Source organism: Cavia porcellus, unplaced genomic scaffold (genome assembly GCF_034190915.1).
Source record: "Cavia porcellus strain 051 isolate PalLab524CR breed Dunkin Hartley unplaced genomic scaffold, mCavPor4.1 scaffold_5, whole genome shotgun sequence".
Lineage (NCBI taxonomy): Eukaryota > Metazoa > Chordata > Mammalia > Rodentia > Caviidae > Cavia > Cavia porcellus.
The window spans coordinates 50,890,548-50,906,740 of NW_026947488.1; positions in this window are offsets into that span (position 1 = coordinate 50,890,548).

Consider the following 16,193-nt stretch of genomic DNA (forward strand, 5'->3'; position numbering starts at 1 on the left):
GTCTCAATGCACCAATTAAAAGAAACAGACTGGCAGAATGGATCAAGAATCAACATCCAGTCATATGCTGTCTATAAGAAACCCATCTAACTGAAAAGGAAACTCACAGACTGAAACTCAGAAGGTGGGAACCAATACTACATTCAACAGGAACCCCCCCCCCCAAAAAAAGCAGGGGTAGCTATTCTGTTTACACACAATGTAAACTTCAAACAAAAATGATCAAAAGAAATAAATAAGGTCATTATATACTACTTAAGGGAAAACTACAAGAGGAAGAGATAACAATCTTAAATATATATGCACCAAATTCCAGAGCACCCAGTTATACAAAGTAAGTATTAATTGAAATAAAAGATTAAATAACCAATAAGGCAATTATAACAGGAAACCTTAACACATGGTAGACACCAAGGGACAGATCAACCAGACAGAAAATCAGCAAAGAAATAACAGAACTGAATCACAACTGTGAACAAACGCACTTGATAGACATATACAGAGTGTTACATCCAAAAACATCAAAATGCCCATTCTTTTCAGGAGTACATGGGACATTCTCTAAAATAGACCATATACTACTCCACAGAACATATTTAAATAAATGCAAATGAGTTGAAATTAGACCATGCACGTTATGGGCTCATAGTGCCATGAAACTAGAAACTAATGATAAAAGATACTGCAAAAATCACACAACACATGAAAACTGAATAACACACTTGAGTAATCAGTGGGTCACATGGGAAATTAAGAAATTAAACAATAACAACAAGCAAACGAAAATACAAATAAAATATACCAGAATCTGTGGGATACAATGAAAGCTGACCTCAGAGGAAAATTTATTGCACTGAGTCCCCACATCAGGAAAACAGAACGAATACAAATAAATAACCTGATGTTACATCTCAAATATCTAGAAAAAGAAGAGCAAGTAAAGCCCAAACCCAAATGAAGGGAGAAAATTATAAAAATCAGAGTAGAAATTAATGCAATAGAGACTAAGAAAACAATCCAAAGAATCAATGAATCAAAGAGTTGGTTCTTTCAAAGAATAAATAAAATTGATAAGCCCCTAGCCAACCTTTTTTTAGAAAGGGAAGAAAAAGCTCACATTCATGCAATAAGGAATTAAAAAGGTGAACTCACTACAGACTCTGTAGAAATACAGAAGATCATCAACACCTATTTTGAAAACCTTTACTCTATGAGAGTCTATGTCTGTCTATGAGATTTGATAACACAGGAGAAATAGGAAGATTTCAATAAACATATGAGGTACCAAAGCTTGGTCAAGAAGATGTAGAACTGCTGAATAACCCAATTTCTATTAATGAAATTGACAATGTAAGTCCTTACCTACAAAGAAGAGCCCAGGCCCAGATGGATTCACTGCGGAATTCTACATGAAATACAAAGAAGACTTAATGCTAACACTCCTCAAACTCTTCTCTGAAATTTAAAGGGAAGCAATCCTTCCTAAGTCATTCCTGAAAACTGCTTTGGAGCACAACAAAGTTCAACATTCAAAGTATGCATCTCAGTTACTTGCAGAAGGGTCCAAACCAGAAAACACAATTTGGTTCTGTTCTCTCTTCTGAACTTACAGCGAAGCTGACCAAATTGGGAAAACGTCCCGGCTGCTGTGCTACAAGTGCATATGACCTTCCATTTGCCCTTGTGGTAGAATTGAGAAGCAGTATTTATGATAGTTTATTCCTTTGGCTCCCTCAGGCCTCATGTAACGTGAGTGCCACTGAATATAGCATTTGTTATTGGTGTGTTGTTTAGTGTTGGGATTGGTGATGTGAATGTTTCACCTGCCTGAGTAGAGCAATAATTTGATGTAATAGAAGGAAGAAGGAGTTTCTTGGTCTTTTGTTTTCACTTTTGCTGTTTTCAGGGGTCACAAATCAATGCTCTGCCATGCCCTACTGCCTTAGAGCCAACTGAGTATTGACTCAAACCTCCAAGGACTGTAAGAAATCAACCTTTGCTTCCCTAACTTTGGGTGTCAGGTATTTTGTCTCAAAAAAGATTAAAAAGTAACTAACAAAGAATTTGTTAGCAGGAGTGGGGCCATTGCTATGGAGTATACCTGACCATGTGGTTCAAAAGTTTTTGGAAATGACTTGTGGGCAGAGTTTTAAAAGTTTGCAGATGTTACCTGAATGCATAGAGCTGGAACAGCTCTATGCTCTTGTTCTGTAAAGGAAATTCTGGTCAGATCTCAGGGGACAGAAGGCAGATAAAAAGCAAGATAATAAAGGCCAGGCTTGGAAGGTTTCTGCTGGAAAGAAGGGTCATATTGGTTTTTGGACCACACACAATGTGTGTTATGGCTTGGCAGAAAGTTTGCCTGCATTTTGCTCATGCTCAGAGACTTTGCCAGAGACTGAGATTAAGGGTGATAGACTGATTAATCTGGCAAAGGAAATTTCAAGGCAGTCAAATTTCAGTTGGTGGCATGAGTATTGTTGGCAGTCCTCAGCCAGATCTATGTTGCAAATCAAAAGCAAAGAGCCCAACAGGATAATTTAAAACATTGTGAGTTTGGCTAGAAAGAAAACTCCAGTAAAGTTGTGGAGTGTAAAAATAGAGCTGAAACTTCAATTGCTGAGAAGGAACAGAGAAATAAAAATAATGCCCTGTGCTCATAGAGGCAAGCAATGGGCCTTTACCCTTTGCAGCCTCAAACTGCCAAAAGTAAGATTCTTTGCTCAGAGAAGAAAGCCACACAGCATCATATTTCAGAGTGGTGACAAAAGCCACAGAAGGTTCCAAAATGGTGGTGACCACACCAGTTTCCAGAATGGTGGTGGATAGAAAACCTTTTCCTTATAATCAGGTTCAGAAAGTGCAGCACTCCAGGCACTTGACATCTACAGCCAAGAAAGCCAAGAGACCTGCTCTAGCTGGCAGCAGACCTTGGCAGCATCCACATGGCACTGGTATTAGGTGCAAGGAAAATGCACAAGTTCTGAAGGTAAGACAGCGTCTACGTCAATTGCAAAAGACCTCACAAGCCAATCAGTGTGCACCTGAGAAAGCAATGTGTAAAGATGTAAGACTGGAGACAAAAGTGTAATGGAGACTCAAGAAGTTTGAAAAAGCCAGGAACATGGATCATCCAAGGAAAGTTGCAAAATTGAGCAGAGGGGGCTTAAGAGAGAAGCTGCAGGAGTTAATAATCTCCAGAAGTGCCACGTGCATGGAATAACCAAAGACTTTTGGAGCTTGCAACCATATAGCTTCAGGTGCTGAATATGGAACTCCAGGACTTAATGTTCGTCCTGCTGGATTTTGGATTTGTTTTGGTTCCAGTCCTTAGTATCCCCCATTTGTAATTTGTAATGGCAATGTTTATCTTTGCCTTTACATTTTGTAAATGTATAACCTTGTTTCCTTTGTACAGAAGGTTAAGTTAAGAGTTTGCCACAGATCTTGGAGGAGATTTGGAACTTGGACTTTACAGCAATACTGAAACTGTTAGGACTTTGGCAATTCTTGGAGATTGTTATGGATTAAGAACTGGTGGTCAGTTTAACGCTAGCTGGATTACATCAGCATGGCATTGAGTGAAGATGCTCCACTGGAGGAAAGTTGCCAGGAGAAATAAGTTGAGAAGAAGGGAGGTGTTGAGGGTTGAGGTGCTAAGACGTTATTGCATTGATGCATTGTGGGTTCTCCTATGAGTTGCTGTTTGAGCTGTTGGTTCTCCTGGAGAAGCTTTGGTCCTCACATTGAGCATTGCTTCTTGGCTGCAGAGGGAAAGATGTGTGCTGCTTGGTCTCCAGGATAAACTCGTCACGCTCCTTCCTAGCATGTACCCAACTGTGCTTGTTGGAGGAGCTTGCGGCCTCTGTGTCACTGAGGATGGCTGTGGTGCCCTTCAGGATAGCCCTGGTCTTTGTTGTGAGTGTGACTTCTTGGCTCCAGCGTAGAACCCTCATCCCACTAACACAGCTCCTTAATCCTGCTAGCATAGACTTTCTGGCTTCCACAACTGACCCTTGGGTCTTCCCAGCATGTATCCATAAAAGAGACTGGCGTGAGTCCTTCTTGTGGGCTCTGGATCTCCAGTTGGATTCGTGGGAGGCATTGTCCTGAGCCCTGGGTTTTTATCTGGACTCTTGTGGGACATTGCTATGGGATTTAGGCTCCTGACTAAATAATCTATGTCTTTGGTTTTGCAGATAGATTTCCTGCATTTTCCTGTGTCAACTCCCAGTGACCATTATAAAAATAATATTATAAACTCCATGTCTTGATGCTAATTGTTCTCTGTGTACAACCCCTGACTATAGCAGAGATGGGCTAAATGTCTTTTGTAAAAAGATATACATGATTCTTTTGGAGGGCTAGTGGTAGAATGTTATAGATTGTATATTCCTTTGCCCTCTTCCCCTCAGGCCTCATGTAATATGGATGCAGCTGAATCTAGCCTTTGTGATTGGTTTGCTGTCTAGCACTGGGATTGGCAATGTTTTCCACCTGCCTAGGAGTAGAGCAATAATATGATGTAATGGCAGGAAGAAGGAGTTTCTTAATTTTTTGCTTTTTCTTTTGCTGTTTTCAGTGGCCAAGAATAGTTGCCCCATCATGACATGCTGCCTTGGAGCCAACTGAGTATAGACTGAACCCTCTAAGAACTGTAAGAAGTAAACCTTTCCTTCCCTAATGCTGGGGGTCAGGTGTTTTGTCTCAATGAGTAAAAAGTAACTAAAATAGACTCCTTGCTTGTGGAGCAGAATTATACTGGTCATGGATGTATGCTTCTCTCCTGGAGATCTTCTAAGAGTAACACACAATGAGTTACAGGCTGTTTCTTTTCAGTCGGGCTGCAAAGATTTTTATTCTCAAACTTACATTTCCCAGCACAAACCAAGAAATGGAACAGGTAGGTCTCAGTTATATATAGAAACAAACTCCCCAAAGTCTTCAAAAAAAGATAGCTTTGTTCACTTAGACTTATGCTGAACTTGACTCCAGTGGGGCACCTTCCACGCTGATGTGACACAATGATATTTATCCATTCATTCATTCTTGTGGTGGAAATTATAAGGCAAAATTCATACTACATTCCAGGCCTCAATTTCTAGAGCAGGATTATTCAGGATATTGAAGTACTGTTTTCCCTCGGGCTATTATCTTGGAAATATACAAGAAGCAAGGTTTTTCTTTCCATGAGGGTGCATAACCATATATATGCAAAATGCCTTGGACCATAACAAAGGAGAAATTCAAAGTGTGAATCTCAGTTACTTGCAGGCTGTTTCTTTTCACCCAGACTGCAAAGCCTATTTACACACTGAATTTTTACTAGGAATAACTGAGAAATGATACTTGTGCATCTCAGTTATATATACCAGCACAAATGTCAAAGTCTTCAAAAATGATGGATTAAAGCACCATTCATACTACCTTCCAGGCCTCAAATCCTAAAGCAGAGTGATTCAAGATATTGAGGTACTCTTCTCTAGGGGCTATTACCTGGGAAATACACAACAGGTTGCTGGGTGTTTCCTTCCATGTGGGCACATAACAACATATATGCAAACTGCCTTGAACCATAACAAAGTGAGAGATTCAAAGTGTGCATCTCAGTTGCTTGCCAAAGCGTCCAAACTAAGGGATACTGTTAGGTTCTGTTCTCTATTCTGAATTAATAGGGAAGCTGCAGTGCTACAACTGCATATAGTGTCCCCTTCACTCTTGTGGGAGAATTGGGAAGTGTCATTCATAATAGTTTCCACCTCTAGTTTTTAGAGGAGGATGAATCTGGTCATGGATATACACATCTCCAATGGAGTCCTTCTTGGGGAAACACACAATGAGTTGCAGGATGTTTCTTTTCATCTGGACTCAAAGCCTTTATTCACAAACTCACTTTTACCAGTGAAAACCAAAAAATGAGACCTGTACATCTCAGTTATATATAGAAGCACAAAGCAAAAAGTCTTTACAATTGATCTCTTTGCTCTCTTAGACTTATGCTGAACTTGACTCAATTGGCACACTTCCAAGGTGATGTGACACAATGATATTCACCCATCCATTTATTTTTATGGAAAATATTAAGCACCAGTCATACTACATTCCAGGGCTCAATTCCTAAAGCAGTGTTATTCAGGACATTGAGGTACTCTTCTCCCTGGGACTATTATCTGAGAAACACAACATGCTGCAGGAGTTTTCCTTGAGGATGTATAACCATATATATGCAAAGTGTCTTGGATCATAACCAAGTGAGAGATTCAAAATGTGCATATCAGTTACTTGCAGAATTGCCGAGATCAAAGGAAAAAGTTAGATTCTCTTCTCTATTTTGAACTTGTATGGAAGCTGAGTAAGTGGGGGAAACGTCCCTGCTGAAGTGCTACAACTTTATTATGGCCTTCCATTCATTCTTGTGGGGGAATTTGGAACCAGCATTTATGGTAGTTTCCATCCCCTGTTTGTAGAACAGGATGATTCTATTCATAGATGTAACACTTCTCCACTGGAGCACTTCTAGGAAACACAAAATGAATTGCAGGCTGTTTCTTTTCACCTGCACTTCCAAAACTTTTATTCATAAACTGACTTTAACCAGCAAAAACTGAGAAATGAGACATATATGTCTCAGTTATATATAGAAGCAAACTCCCCAAAGTTTTCACAGATAGTTTGTTTGCTTATTAGACTAATGCTGAGTCTGACTCAGCTGGGCCACCTTCCATGGTGGTGTGGCACAATAATATTCATCCACTCATTCAGTATAATGAGGAAATGTGAGTCTCAATTCCTAGACAACGGACATCCGGGACATTGAGGTACTCTTCATCCTGGAGCTATTATCTGGGAAACACACAACAAGCTGTAGGGTGTTTCATTCCATGAGGATGCATAACCATATATATGCAAACTGCCTTGGACCATAACAAAGTAAGAGATTCAAAGTGTTCATCTTGCATATGGGCCTAAACCAAAGAATATACTTACGGGCTATTTACTGTTCTGAACTTATAGTAAAGCTGCCTAAGCTGAGAAAATTTCCCTTCTGCAGTGCTAAAAATCTATATGTATTCCATTCCCTCTTGTAGGGCAACTGGGAATCAGCATTTATGGTAGTTCCCACCCCCAGTATTCAGAGCATGATGAATCTGGTCTTGGATGTACATTTATAACCTGGAGGTCTTCTTAGGGAAATATACAATGAGTTGCAGGCTTTGTTTTCATGTGGGCTGCAAATCCTTTTACTTACAAACTGATTTATAACAGCAAAAACTGAGAAATGAGACCTATATGTTTCAGTTATGTATACAAGCACAAAAGCAAAAATCTTCATAAGTTATGGCTTTGCTCATTTAGACCTATGCTAAAGTTAGTCAGCTGGGGCACCTTCCATGGTGATTTCACAAAATGATATTTATCTATCTGTTCAGTATTATGGGGGGAAATAAAGGCACTACTCATACTACTTTCAGGTCACAATTCCTAGAACAGGGTCAATCAGGACATTTACTTACTCTGCTACCTATGGCTATTATCTAGGAAGCAGGCAACAAACTGTAGGGTGTTTCATTCCATGAAGCTGCACAAAAATAAACATGCAAACATCCTTTTCCCAAGGACAAATGAGAAACTCAAGATGTGCTTCTTGGCATTTACAGAGGAACACATAGCAAAGTGTTCAGTTATGTTTGAGTTTTTGCTTTGAAGTTATGCCACAGAGATCCAAGCTGTGGAGCATTTCATTCTGATATGGTACAATTGTATATCTTCTTCCATTTACTTCTATGGGGAATTATGAAGGAGCACTTATTGTAGGCTACACACTTCTGTAACTAGAGCATGATGATTCTGGACTTTGAGGTACATGTTGTAACCTAATTAAAGTGCTGCTATCCTGTTCTGTAAGTGTCATTACCCTGACCTGTGTTTCAACTCTTGTTTCTTGTGAATTACCCCCTTCCAGAATAGCAGTTTGGTCCCAGAACCAACTGGCCCTTGGTTTTAAAACATTTTGCAGAGATTAACTCCCTTTTTGTATAAGCCCCCTCCCTATTCTCTTCTTTGTGTTTTTTCCATTAACCCCTCCCCCACTTTAACCTAACCTGGTTACACAGCTCTGCAGACTCCAATGTAGGCTGTGTCACTGGGTACCAGGTAAAATAAAGCACTTTTTAAAAAGATGTCTTGCCCCGTTTTTTGAACAACATCTTGGGGCCTTGCTTTTGGGGTACAACATTTGAAGGTCTGTCTGGGATATTTTGAGGACCTCTCCCTAAATTATTCACTGATTGGCTTAATATCTGTAAATATTCCATTTAATTTGGGGCTTTTTGCCCATTTGGGTGCACACATTGGTAGCAGGCGAGCCCAGTGCTCCTTCTGCACTGGAGAGGGATGTCCTCCGGGGACTTTTTGTCCATTTGTAATTTGGGGGTTTTTGCCCACTTGAATTTGTTTTTGTTACTAACTTTGGGGGCTTTTTGCCCATTTGAATTTGTCTTTGTTACTAACTTCGGGGGCTCTTTGCCCATTTTAATTTGTCCTTGGTTTCTGTTGCAGGCTCCATGTGGCTTATTGGACTCAAGTGTTATAATAAATATTGTTTCTCTTTAGGTCACCAGACTGTAGACAGAAAAGCCTTCATGTGAATGTTCAGTGTTTTCTTTGTCTTTTGTGGTACCTTGTTTTGTATTTTTATTTTTGACCAGTTATTAGTAACTATGGGCCAGGTACCATCATCAGTGTCTTTATCTCCTTTAATCCTGGTTCTTAGTCATTTTGGAGATTTTAAGGATTGCACCTAGGGATACAGAGAACCTGTACATCCTGGGAGACTTCTGTGAACTTGAATGGCCCACTGGGGTTCTTAACTGGCCACTGGCGAGTAGTTTTGTTTTGTCCACAGCTCAAGCCATCTGACAATATGTCTTTGGTCCTCCAACCCACCTGGATCAAGTCATGTACATTCAGGTTTGGATTGACCTCATTTGTGACCCCCCCTGGCTTAAAAGGTTTCTTAAGGCTTCCAACTGTCAATTTGGAATTCCTCTACTCCTGGCCCCCCTAAAGGTGAAACCAAAGCCAGAACCATGCCCGATTCTCCCCGCCAAAGAGGAAGAACTCCCGCCACTACCCTACTGACCCTCAGCCCCAAAGTCTTCACCCCCAGAACTAGAGCCCCTTCTCACTCCCCCAACCCCATCCCAACCAGGAGTTATCAGTATTCAGAATTACCTGACTCCTCCACAACCCCCACCCTCCTTCTTTATGTGAGAGTCCTAACACTGAAGATCCCTCTGCCCCAATATTTACCTATGTTTTTTGATCTTTATAATCGGAGACAGCAGAAACCCCCTTTTTCAAAGGACCCTCAAGGTATTATTTCTCTTTTAGAATCAGTATTTTCCACTCATTGCCCAACCTGGGATGACTGCCAGGAGATTTTACAGGTTCTGTTTATAGCAGAAGAGAGAAAGTGCATTTGCACCCTGGGACAAAAATTGGTGTGTGATCCTGACAGAAACTCGTCCTCTGATCCTGAGTGCCAGAACTGTGTTTTCCCTTTGTCCTGCCCAGATTGGAATGCTAATATGACTAAAGGTAAGGAGGCTCTCAATCGGTATTGCCAGTTGTTTTTAGAAGCCCTTAAAGGCACCACCAGAAAACCCACCAATTTGTCCAACCTTTCAGAGAAAGTTACCAAGCCAGATGTGAAGCCTTTTCTGCCTCTAGGGAAAAATCAATGTGCTTATTGTAAGGAAATGAGACATTGGCGAAGGGATTGCCCTAAACTCCAAGTTAAACTAGAGAAGGATGCAAAGACTCTGTTGTCCCATGATTAGGAAAGTCAGGGCTCTCATGTGCCCCACCCAGCCCAAGCTAACTCTTACTGTGTGGGGCCAACTTATTGATTTCTTAGTGGACTCTGAAGCTGCTCATTTGGTTCTAACCCAACTTATAGGAATCCCTATGGGAAGAAAATTAAAGGTATTGGGAGCCACTGGAATAGCAAAGGTTTATCCAAAGTTTGAAGCTCAGTTCACCAGACCAGGACAAAAAGACCATTTCCCATGAACTCCTTTTTAAAAAAAATTTTTATTTAAAGTGAAAAAGAAAAAAAAAAACAGAAAAAGGGTACAAGTAATACAGAATTTCAAAAAAAAAATAAACAGCAATCACTAGTTAGTAGATTACATATTGTCATATTAGAAATAATTGTTCAAGTTACAAAATTAAAGCATACAAAGTGGATATTCAAACAGCGAGACCGCAAAACAGTTCTGTTCAATGATCCAACAAAAACTCAGTAATATGGTTATCTATCTTATATGCTTAAATATACATGCAGTTGTATCCTTTAGAGTACTTTCTTTTCCTCTCTTTTTTACAATAACAATTACACATTTTGGGCTTTATTACTCCCACAGTTCTTATTACTTTTTTTTGAAGAGAATAAAACCAAATGTGACATAACAAAACAGAGTCAGTCAAATCAAAAGGATGGACACAATACATGATGTAAAAACAGAATACAAGGTGATCAACAATGGTTACCATAATGCTTCTTGCTATCTTAAAAAGAATTGCCTATATCATCAGTTATAATAAAATTGAACAAAATGGTATAGAACAAAACCAATAAAACCAAAACATTGGAGACATTACAGAACTTCAAAAGAAGATAATAGTCAAACCAGAATGGGCATCATAATGAATCTTATTGCAACTTCAAAGTAGTTGCGTATACCCTCAAACTTGATGCTATCAAGCAAAGCAGAATAGAGTAAAATCAGTCAAAACAAGGTGGTGAGGGCAAAACAGTGTTTCAAATCAAGTTAATAGGAAATCAAAATGGTTACTATAATATATCCCATTTTTAATTTATTTTTTCCCTTAATTAAAAAATAAAAAATTAATAAAAAAGGAGATTGATATAAAAGAGGACATAACACCATGGCACAGGTCAGAACAGAACAATTTAGCAACATAGTGTTTCACCACAAGATAACCTGATATAACAGTAGTAACCATAATGTCTCATTCCTTGAAATATTTGAGTATAACTTCGTATACTATAGCATAAAACCTATCAAGACAATGTAAAAGCATTTAAGGGAATGACAGTATTACAGGGTACTTAGAACCAACTAACAGAACACAAACAATGGTTTCTATATTATATCCTTGTCTACAAAAGTTTTTGTTTGTACTATCACATATAATAAAATCCAATAAGATGCAACATGATAAGACTGATTGAGACAGAAGAACAAAAGCTTGATGGGACTTCAAGACAAGGTGATATTAAATCAGCACTAGCTATTATGATGTCTTGTTTTCCTCAAAATAGCTTTTCATACCATCACAGACAATAAAACCAAACAACCCAGACTAAAACCATTCCAATTAATTAATGAAAACATTATAAGGCTTCAAAGCAATATAATGGGGAATCACGATTACCACATACTTTTATGTATTGTTATCATTTCTTACACGAGTGAAACAATTTGGTATTTACACATGTGAGTTTGATTTATTTCACTTATGAGTATGGTCTCAATGTGCATCCATTTATTTATAAATATCTCAATGTGATCCTTCTTTATAGCTGAGCAGTACTCCAATGTATAAAAACACCACAGCGTTTTTATCCATTCCTCAGTTGATGGACACTTACGTTGTTTCCAAGATCTGGCTATTACTAATTGTGCTGCTATAAACATGGGTGCAAATATATCACTGTAGTATGAAGCCTTCAGTTCTTCTGGGAATATGCCTAGAAGTGGAATACCTGGAATAAATGGGACCTCCGATCTCAGATTTCTGAGAAATCTCCAAACTGACTTCTATAGTGGTTTCACCAGTCTACACTCCCACCAACAGTGCAGGAGAGTTTCTTTTCCCCCATAGCCTCTCCAGCATTTGTTGTTGTTGGTTTTCTTGGTCGTGGCCATTCTTTCAGGAGTGAGATGGAATCTCAGTGTAGTTTTAACTTGCATTTCTCTAATGACTAATGATGATGAACATTTTTTCATGTATTTATTTTCCATTTGTATTTCTTCATCTGAGAATTGTGTATTCATCTGAGATGCTTATTTCTGGATTGGATCTTTGAATTTTGGGGGTCTGATTTTTAAAATTCTTTATATGTTTTGGACAGAAGTCCTTTGTCTGAGGAAAAGTTCACTAAGATTTTTTCCCAGTTTGTGGGTTTTCTTTTCACTATGCTGGAGACTTCTTTTGACGTGCAGAAACTTTTTAGTAAGACATGATCCCAGTTATTGATTCGGGGAAGTATTTCCAATGTGATTTGAGTCCTGTTAATGAATTCTCTACCTACCCCTATGACTTCAAGGTTTTTAATAAATTTGTCTTCCAATAGATTTCTGTTTTAATATTCAGATCTTTGGTCTAGTTAGATTTTAATTTAGTACATGGTAATTTAGAGGCATGGATCTAGTTTTAGTTTTTGGCATATGGAGAGCCAGTTTTTCCAACACCATTTATTAAAGACACTGTCCTTCCAGTGAACATGTTTGGCCCCTTTATCAAAGATAAGGTGGTTAAGTGTGTTTTTAGTTGTGGTTGTATGTTCTAATCTATTCCATTGATCTTCAGCTCTGTTTTGATTCCAGTACCATGTTGATTTTACTACAGTTGCTTTGTAGTATAACTTCAAGTCAGGGATGGTGATGCCTTCTGCCTTGCCTTTGTTGCTTAGAACTGTCTTTGTTATTCCAGGTGTCTTCTCACTCCAGATGAATTTTAGGAGTGATTTCTCTAGATCTATGAGGTATGTTGATGGTATTTTTATTGGTATTGCATTGAATCTGTATAACAGTTTTGGAAGAATGACCATTTTCACAATTTTTATTCTTTCTATCCATGAGCAATGGATGTCTTTCTACTTTCTGAGATCCTCTTCAATTTCTTTTTTCAGTGTATTATAATTTTCCCTGTATAGATCTTTCACTTCTTTCATTAGAGTAATTCCTAAATATTTCATTTTTTTGGTTGCTAGTGTGAAAGGTGTGGCTTCTCTTATTTCTCTGTCAGTGACTTGTTGGTAGAGTATAGGAATGCTATTGATTTTTGTGTATTGATATTGTACCCAGACAGATTGCTGAATTTATTTATTATTTCTAAGAGTCTTTCATTGGAGTTTTGGGGTCTTCTATGTAGAGTATCATGTCATCTGCAAACAATGATAATTTAACTTCTTCTTTACCTACTTTTTCCCCTTTTATTTCTGTCTCTTGTCTAATTTCCGGGTAGTATTTCCATTACTATATTAAATAGGAGTGGTGATAAGGGCTGTCTTTGTCTTGTGCCTGATTTAAAGTCCTTCAATTTTTAGCCATTTAGTTTAATACTAGCTGTTTGTTTGTCATGGATGGCCTTTATTTCATTGAGGTAAACCCCATATATTCCAATTTTTTGTAAGGTTCTTATCATAAATGAATGTTGGACGTTATCAAAAGCTTTTTCTGCATCTATAGAAATGATCATGTGATTCCTACTTTTGGCTTTATTGATATGGTGGATTACATTTATTGATTTATGTATATTGAGCCATCCCTGCATGCCTGGGGTGAATCCCACTTGGTCATGGTGTGTAATCTTTTTGATGATTTGCTGATTCCTATTTGCCAATATTTTATTGAGGATTTTTACATCTGTGTCCATTAGGGAGATTGGTCTGTAGGTCTCTTTTTTAGTTGGGTGTTTCTCAAGTTTTGGGATTAGAGTAATATTTGCTTCCAGGAATGACTTAAGAAGGATTGCTTCCCTTTCAATTTCATTGAACAGTTTGAGGATTGTCTGCATTAAGTCTTCTTTGTACTTCTTGTAGAATTGTGCAGTGAATCCGTGTGTACTAGGGCTCTTCTTTGTAGGTAAGGACCTAAATATGTTTTCAATTTCATTAGTAGATATTGGGTTATTCAGCAGTTTTACATGTTATTGACCTTTAGGTACTTCATATGTTTCTAAGAATCTGTCTATTTCTTCTGTGTTATCAAACCTATGAGAGTAGAAGTTTTCAAAATAGATGTTGATCCTCTTCTGTATTTCTACAGAGTCTGTAGTGTTTTCTCCTTTTTCATTCTTTATTCCATGAATTTGAGCTTTTTCTTCCCTCTTTTTAACAATTTTGCCTAGGGGCTTATCAATTTTATTCATTCTTTCAAATAACCAACTCTTTTATTCATTGATTCTTTGGACAGTTTTCTTAATCTCTATTGCATTAATTTCTGCTCTGATATTTATAATTTCCTTTCTTCTTTTGGCATTGGGCTTGACTTGCTCTTCTTTTTCTAGACATTTGAGGTGTAACATCAGGTTGTTTATTTGTATTCATTCTGTTTTCCTGACATGGGAACTCGGTGCAATAAATTTTCCTCTGTGGACAGCTTTCATCGCATCCCACAGATTCTAGTAAGTTGTATTTGTATTTTCATTTGCTTGTAGGTATTGTTTAATTTTTTCTTAAATTTCTCCTGTGACCCACTGATTACTGCAGAGTGTGCTATTCAGTTTCTATGTGTTTGTGGAATTTTTACAGTATCTTTTAACATTAATTTCTAGTTTCATGGCACTATGATCTGATAACATGCACGGGATTATTTTCACTCTTTTACATTTATTTAAATATGTTCTGTGAGCTAATATATAGTCTATTTTAGAGAATGATCCTTGAGCTGCTGAGAAGAATGTGTATTCTGATGTCTTTGGATGGAGCACTCTGTATATATCTATCCAGTCCATTTATTCTTAGGTGTGATTCAGTTCTGTTATTTCCTTGCTTATTTTCTGTGTTTCTGACCTGTTTGTTGTTTTCAATCTTGTGTTAAGGTCTCCTATTTTAATTGTGTTACTGCTAATTTGGTTTTTCCTTTCTGTTAATCCTTATTTTATATAACAGCGTGCTCTGGAATTTGGTGCATATATATTTAATATTGTTATCTCTTCCTCCTGAAGTTTTCTCCTAAGCAGTACATAATGACCTTCTCTATCTCTTCTGATCATTCTTTCTTTGAAGTTCACATTATCTCAAAACAGAATAGATACCTCCGTTTTTTTTTTTTTGATTCTTGTTATATGAGTTATTGTTTTGCATCCTTTGACTTTCATTCTGTGACTTTCCTTTTGGGTTAGATGGTTTTTTGTAGACAGTGTATGGTTAGATGTTGTTTCTTGTTCCATTCTGCTAGTCTGTTTCCTTTAATTCATTCATTGAAACCATTTTCATTAATGGTTATAACTCTTATGTGTTGGTTTATTGTTGACATGTTATCTTTCTGCTGTCACATCTTTATCTTTCTGTTCTGTTTGATTGTTGGCTTTGCTTAGTGTTTTTTTCCTAAGTGTATCTAAAGTGTCTTTCAGTATTCTTTGCAGGGTTGGCTTGGTGATCATGAAGTTCTTCAGCTGTTCTTTGTCATGGAAATATCTTATTTCTCCATGATTTTGAAAGACATTTTTTCAGGGTACATCAGTCTAGGTTGGAAATCATTTTCCTTTAGGATCTGAAATACTTCACTCCATGCTTTTCTTGACTTTATTGTGCTGAGAAATCTGCTGTGATTCTGATAGGTTTTCCTTTATAGGTGATTTGTCTTTTATCTCTGACAGCTTTTAATATTCTATTCTTTTGTTGGATTTCTGGGATGGTGATTATTATATGTGTAGTTTTGGAGTCCCATATGCTTCACTGATTCTGATATCAGTTTCCAATCTCATGTTTGGGAAATTTTCAGCTATTACTTCTCTAAACATCCTTTTGACATCGTTTATGTTGTCCCTTTTTTTCTTTCATCCTTATGAATGTTGTCTTATTTTTCTTTGAATCATCTTGTAGCTGTTGAATTGTTATTTCCTGATTTCTTGTTATTTTTAAGAGATCTCTCCTTTCCTGTTCACCAGCTGCAATCTTGTCTTTGAGGTCTGAAATTCTATTTTTACTTTCATTGAGGTGGTTTTTACAGCTTTTAATGCAATTTTTGATTTCTTGTGTATCTCTTTGCTTCTGCTTTATGTATTCTCTTTATTTCTTATATTGTTCATCCATGGATTATACCTTTCTGTTTAATTCCTCCAATTTTTTAACTGTGTCTTCTTTAGATATGTTCAGCATTTCTTTCATTTATTTTATCATTTCTTCTTTTTCTTGGGAGATTATTTCTAGTTTG